Source organism: Psammomys obesus, unplaced genomic scaffold (assembly GCF_907164565.1).
Source record: "Psammomys obesus unplaced genomic scaffold, mPsaObe1.curated_primary_1811, whole genome shotgun sequence".
Classification (NCBI taxonomy): Eukaryota; Metazoa; Chordata; class Mammalia; order Rodentia; family Muridae; genus Psammomys; species Psammomys obesus.
Window position 1 is genome coordinate 9,505,319 of NW_026596088.1, and position 6,763 is coordinate 9,512,081.

The 6,763-nt window shown below is 46.9% G+C and overlaps 1 pseudogene; it reads right to left on the reverse strand.

Annotated features, from left to right (window-relative positions):
* Positions 1-4,896: 4,896 nt before the first annotated feature.
* Positions 4,897-5,312, reverse strand: LOC129691245 (death-associated protein 1-like; annotated as a pseudogene).
* Between the last annotated feature and the right edge of the window lie 1,451 nt (positions 5,313-6,763).

Sequence of the window (6,763 nt, forward strand, 5' to 3'; positions counted from 1 at the left end):
TTCTCTCCCCTCCTTTCCCTTACCTTTCCTTCCCTTCTCTGGCATGGCCCTGTATAGCCCGGACAGAAATCAAACTGACAGTCTTCCTAGGTCAGCCTCCTAAATGCTGGGTGTACAAGGGTGTGCAGCCATGGCCTGTGGCTTTGTCTGCTTCCTTCCTGAACTCTGTTACTTCAGGTGGTTTGTGAGGCTTTGGTTCCTGTGATTGCTCTTTGTCTTTTACCCTGGTGACACTTTGATGTTATTTATCCACAGAAGTAGAGTGGACTCTGTAGGGATGCTCCCAATTGTAAATATTCTGGGTTTAGAAACATGGGCAATACTGGGCATGAGAGAGTACAAGCACTTCCCTTATTACCAGATGCCTGGTAATTGCAGCAAAGGTTCCAGGAATGATTCATGTAATGGGATTGGATCATAGGTCCATCATACAAGTCCCTACATCTAGGACAGTAAAGTGTTCTGAGTAGCCAAGACTCGGTCACGTGTCTAACTCACTCTTTGAGTCATAAGGCTCCTTCACCCTTTTTATATGTAGTGGAAATAGCAGAGAACTGTCTTAGTTAGGGTTTCTATTGCTGCAACAAAACACCATAACCAAAAAGCAAGCTGGGGAAGAAAGGGTTCATTTGGTTTTCACTTCCATAGCATTATTCATCATCAAAGGAAGTCAGGACAGGAACTCAAACAGGGAAGACACCTGAAAGCAGGAGCTGACACAGAGGCCACGGAGGGGTGCTGCTTGCTGGCTTGTTCTATATGGCTTGTTCAGCCACCTGCTCTCTTGTAGAACCCCAGACCACCAGAACAGAGATGGCACCACCCACAATGAATTAGGCCCTCCTCTATCAACCATTAATTAAGAAAATGCCCCACATTTCTTCAAGGCCTTTATTCAACCCCATCGTATGGAGGCATTTAAACTGAGGCTCCCTCCTCTCAGATGACTTTAGCTTCTGTGAAGTTGACATAAAACTTCCCAGCGTAAGAACTGTCTTTGCAGATAAAGCCAAGATGCTGTTTCCAAAAGAAGGAGATGCCAGACAGGCAAAGCAAGGTATGGTCTGCTGAGCAGAGCAGGTGGACGGGACAGAAGATGTTCCACAGTTAGTGCCTGGTGAGTGTGTGAAGAGCGACCACTGGGAGCATCTTCATTGCAGGCTGAGGGAATCCCCATAAACAGGGAGAGCAAACTCCGGACATGTTGCATGTGCCCTGAGCACGTTTTGCCTATTACACAGTTTTGCTGTGGGACTCTTCTTACTTAAGAAGAGTATCAAAGGATCCAGAAACTTCCCAGGACAGAAATGATCATGCTTTCTTTATGGCCCTTTCCTGGCTCTCAATCCCACTGAAGCTAAAGCTGTTCTCGGCCTGCTGGTCTCTGCAAAAGGAACCCCAGCCAGAGAAGGTTGCTCCTTTCTCTCTACCCCACAAGGCTTACTCTCTCCCTCTGTCCATGGACTTGCTGTCCTCCCCAGAGAGTGCCTTTCTATCAGTGAGGCTGAGAAACAGCCAGGTGGCCCAGCAGTACTCACTTCTGTGGGCAAAGTGACTTCTGACCAGCCAGGCCTAGAGTTTATTTATCTGTCCCTGAGTCAATGAGATTTTGCCTACAGACCTTTCTGCTATGTCCCTCCAGGGAGAAGCAGCTGCCTTTAAGCAATTGCTGAAAGAAGCCTAAACCAGGGAAATCTGATCTGAGCATGCAATTTGAATCAGGAAATTCTCATACAAATAACCAAAGCAGCTGAATGAGGCAGATTTATGTGTTATAGATTATTATTTTTTTAATCTCAGGGTCTTCAGAATTGAAATGCTGTTGCAGCTGCTCAGCCCATCCTAGGCCCTGCACTTTGCTCATGCCCTAGTTTAGTGGGTCACTAGGGGGAGGTGTGCTGGCTGCTAGACTACTTTTTGGCAAGTTATGTACCTAACCTATATCTTCAGAAAGAACAAACATAAGCTTGAGTCCCTAAACAGTGTTCTAGTACAGTCTTTAGGAAAACAATTTCAAACCAGGGAGAAGTCTGGGGGTCATTTAGTTCAGCTTTATCAATGAGAGACTTAGAAGCCATAGAGGGTTATTTCTTTTCCTCTTGCCATGAGTGGCTCAAGGAGATCATTGAACCACGGTGGAAAAATCATGTTGGCCAGATCAGGAGGCCTGCTGGTCACATAGCATCCATCCTCAGGAAACAGGAAGCAGGGCTAGGTTGTAAGTCCTGAGGACCCACCCCCAGTGTTCTACTTTCTCAAGAAAGGCTTCACCTCCCGAGGGTTCTACAACCTTCCCCAAGAGCAGCTCCAGCTGTGCACCAAGGGCTCAGACAAGTGTGCTCGTGGGGAAAGCGTCTCATTCAGACTACAACAAGAGGCCTTGGCAGGAGTCGGTGAGACTTGGGCAAACCATGAGTTTTACTCCAAGTGCAGAGGCTGGCTTTCAGCTTGTCTACTTGAAAGCTGGAGATGGCCCACAATCTTTTCAAGGACTACTGCTCTCTGGGGAGTGAAGCTCTCCTGGCTGATGACAGAAACTGAAGAGTGAGCCCCCAGTCTACATTTTCAACTCCTGTTTGGACACAGGCCAAGAACAGTCCCCTGGCTGTCAATCTCAATCATTAATAGTCACTGTACATCACCTCCTGGGGAGCCCATAAGTAGGCAGAACTCATCTTTGTAAACTAATAACATAGTAAGTTTCACCTTGTGTTGGCAGAATTACAAGTAAGGAAACTGAGGAAATAGTTAAAGCTCCTTGAATCCACTTATTCTTTTTGGGGTGCTATCTGTAATGACTGAGGCAAATTTACTCAGTTATAAAAGTTTATGTTGAGTGTCCCTGCATGTCACATCCAACGACCAACTGAATCTTTCCCAACATGCCTTTGAAATCCTGCTTTTTCTGCCCATGCTTCATTTCTCACATGTCCTGCCTCAAGCCTCTTTGTCTCCAATCTCTTCTCTGTGGAGACAGACCTCACATCAGACCTCGCTTACAGAGATGGCGAATCAATGAGACTAGATTAGGAGCTGCCCAGGTGATCAGTGAAGCACATGTGATGGCATTTCCAGAGGCAAGTGGCACGTGAGAGCTCTGGGTTACTAAAGGCTGATCTGTCAATGGCCTCATGATCCAGATAGACAGTTGGTCGGTGGGAGAACTCTCAGAGGTGGAGCAGGGTTGGAGCAAGTGCCCTCTGTAGGTTATCATTTCCCTGCTCTCTTTCTGTTACTACTCTGCTATGCTGCAGCGAGAGCTGCTCACCACACCCTCCTACCACGATGAGTTGGGCCCTTCAAAACCTTGAGCAAGAATCAGTTTTCCTCCCTTTGAGTTGCTTTTCTTGGTTTTCAGTCACAGCAATACACAGTCACTCGGTTGCCTAAACTTCCACAGATTCAAGGCTAGGACATTATTCCCACCTCCACTGAAGTAGGGGCTTCTTGCTTAGTCATCTAAACAGTGCCTACCTTCAAATCAGTCAGGTTATTATGGAAGCAGGATGTAGGCCATGCTCATATTTCCGTTGCAAGCAGGCAAGAGCTGGGGAGGGACTGATTGCAGGCCTCAGTAGGAAGAGAGGAGGAAAACTGAACACCTGCCATGGGTACTTCACGTGATGAAGCAAGGCACTCATCGACCATGAGGACTCAGTGTCGCGATGGGTTCATCTTTTCTCGGCACAAGATCGGACTCAGAAACATCCTTTCCCACTGCTCCACTCAAGTCCTGTCAAGTGGTAAAATGGAGGTCTTCACCCTTGGATACTGTGGTGTTAACTCTTGTCTTGTTTTCCTTGAGATTAGAAATTCTGGTTATCTATTCTCTGTTATTCTTTTTTTTTATTTTTTTTTTCAAGGCAGAAATGCAAGAGCATTATTACAGTCAACATATTCTCGGTATCAAAGATTAAGAAATTCATTCAGGGAAACATATTGCATTCAATGACCTAGAGTCCACAGACGCACACCAGAGCTAGCTCAGGGTACATGGAACACAGGGAGGCCCCTTGGGTTGCCGAACTGAAAAGGACGGTAGAGGCTTCAGGACACATGAGGAGAAGGTGAGGTCTGCCCAGGGAGACTTGGGTTGCCGGCTCTAAGGTTCTTTCCTACATTTGGTTCTATGTGACAAAGCAAGGCTGTGGGTTTCATTGCAGTGCTGCAGCCAAGCCAGAGCCTCAAAAGTGACCCTTGATCCACACCATTTCAGTAATTACACATGAAGAGGCTGACAAGGTGGGGTCTCGAGACTTAGGTCTTGCTTCCTGTGAAGGCCACTGCTAGGAAACCAAATTGCTCATAAGATATGAGGAGCCCATCCCTCCTTCAGCAGCATGACACAGGAGCGGTGAGTCGTCCCAGAAAGACGGATGGCGAACATGCTGCTCAGGGTCACCGTGATGTGAAGCTGATGCGGGGCATCAGGACAGCCAAGAGCACCCTCCATGAGCGGCACTCTAGAAGGTTCTACATCTGGCTAAAGGAGCCTTTTGAGTTTTCAGAAGAGCAGAGATCTATAGCCATGAACTGGGGGCGGTCCATGGTATCCTAGGGCAGGAAGTGAGCACTACTGTTTAAAAGCACACCCTAGTGTTTTGCCTTTTCTTCTCCTTCTCCTAACCTCATCACGTCTCCCCAATGTGGCCTCCTCCTTTTAGGACCATGAGTAAGGACTCTAGGTGATTGCTATAGAGGAATGAACGTCCTTTAACCCAGGACTTGCCAAGTTCTGATAATGGCCCTTCTAGGGGAGGGGTATAATCACCCTGCAGTGACATACATCTAGGACTCTTAGAAACCAAGTTTGGGGTTTGAGCCTCTTCTAGTTTTAAATATGGGGGTCTGCGACAACAAAGGCTTGCTTTGCTTTGCCTTCTTAAGTTTCTGCACTTAATAAACCGTGGGGAAAGTGCTAGTTCTTTTGGTCAGGGAAGTACCCTGGGAGGCTGCCTCAGTGCTGCTGCTGCCGCTGCTGCTGAGAGTACCAGAGTCCGGGCGCCAGCACTTGCGAGGCTGTTGGGTTTGCTGTGTTCTTGGACAAACACTTTGTCTATGGAGGCATGTGGCTTCCAGTGGGCCACCTGTGTATCCGCTGGGAAAGCCTTTGTCACTCTGGCAATAACACCAGAGATGAAGACTGTCAGTTTAGGTGGGCTGGTGCTATCCCATTCTTGTTCATCTTTGTCTTTTTCTTCCTTTCTGCCTTATGTATATGGGTGTTTCTAAACCATCCACATTCTACCGCTTTTCACGGCGAGAGGGTGTCCAGCTTTGGTCTCCAGCTTTCCTTCTGGAGGAGAAGACATGGCGCCTGCTGGCTCTCTGAGAGACTACGGCAGCTGCGGGTGGGCGGCTATGAGTCTATGAGACCTCAGGAGGGAACCTCTGCTATCCGGTTAATAAGGTAAAGACTGTATGGGAATTACCAGGAAGTCTCTCTTCTCAGCAACTATTCAGAGGAGACAGAGACATAAAAGGCATTCTGGGACTTCAAAGCTCCAGGCTGAGAATGACAGGGAGATGTCAAAGGGTTCCAAGCAGAAAAATACCATGACCTGATTTTCTGTTTTAAAGGATGTGACTGGGGCTTGAGAGATGGTTTAGTAGTTAAAATCCCTGCCTGCTCTTCCAGAAGACCAAGGTTTGATTCCTAGCACCTATATGGTGATTCACAACCATCTGTAACTCTAGTCCTAGGGGATCCAATACTGTCTTTTGGCCTCGGAGGGTACCAGGCCCATGGAATTGTATGCATACAAAATAATAATAAAAATAATAATAATAATAACAACTGTTAGAAGCTCATCCTGGGCTTAGTGTCATGGTTCACCCAGAACTTGGGAGCTTTGAAGCAGTTGTACCACCACAAAGTTGAGGCCAACTTGGGCTGCATAATAAGCCAGCCTAATCTACAGAGTGGAACTTTGTCTCAGAACAGCAACAAGCAATAGAGTCATTCTAGATAGTGTACAGATTACCGTGAGAAGACGGCGTAGATGTGCAAAACCCTGTCTTTATTTGCTCTGGTAATAATCCACGCAAAAGCTGGGTCAGGTGCCATGTGTCTGCAGAGAGGTGGAGAGAGTCAACACATGTTTTGATTAGAAAACCATCAGAACCTGATACGTTGGAGGTGGCATCTAAGAGAATAAGAGACATCAAGGTGGCTTCTAGACGTAGGATGGCTTTCTATGGGAGCAAATGAAAGGACGGAAAGCCTTGTAGGAGATGATGGGGTGTGAGGGATGTAGCTGACACCACAGCTCTGTGGAGGTGTTAAATTTGAATGCCTCCTAGAGAAGGTTAGTTTCATCAGTCGACCTGACAGGCTAAGTGGTGCCCAGGTAGCTGGCACAGCATCCTTTCTCGTGTGTCCATGGTGGTGATTTGAGAAGGGGTTAGCATTTGGGTTGGTAGACTGAGACTAATGTCCTCCCTAGTGTCAGTGGGTATCATTCAAGTCACACGAAATGAAAGGGTAGAGGAAGGATAACCTCAGGTTAGCTTGAGCAAAGACATCTACCTTTTCCTGCTCTCAGAAGGCGACACTGCAGGTTCCTTGGCTTTCCAAACCAAGGTCCTCAAGAATGTAAGCTTCTACTGAAATGATGCTAGCAGCTTTCTTGGGCTATTAGGTTAGAAATGGTAGACAGGGGGACTTTTCAGCCTCCATATCCAGGTAAGCCAGTCTTTTGTCATAAATCTATCTATCTATCTATCTATCTATCTATCTATCTATCTATCTATCTATCTATCT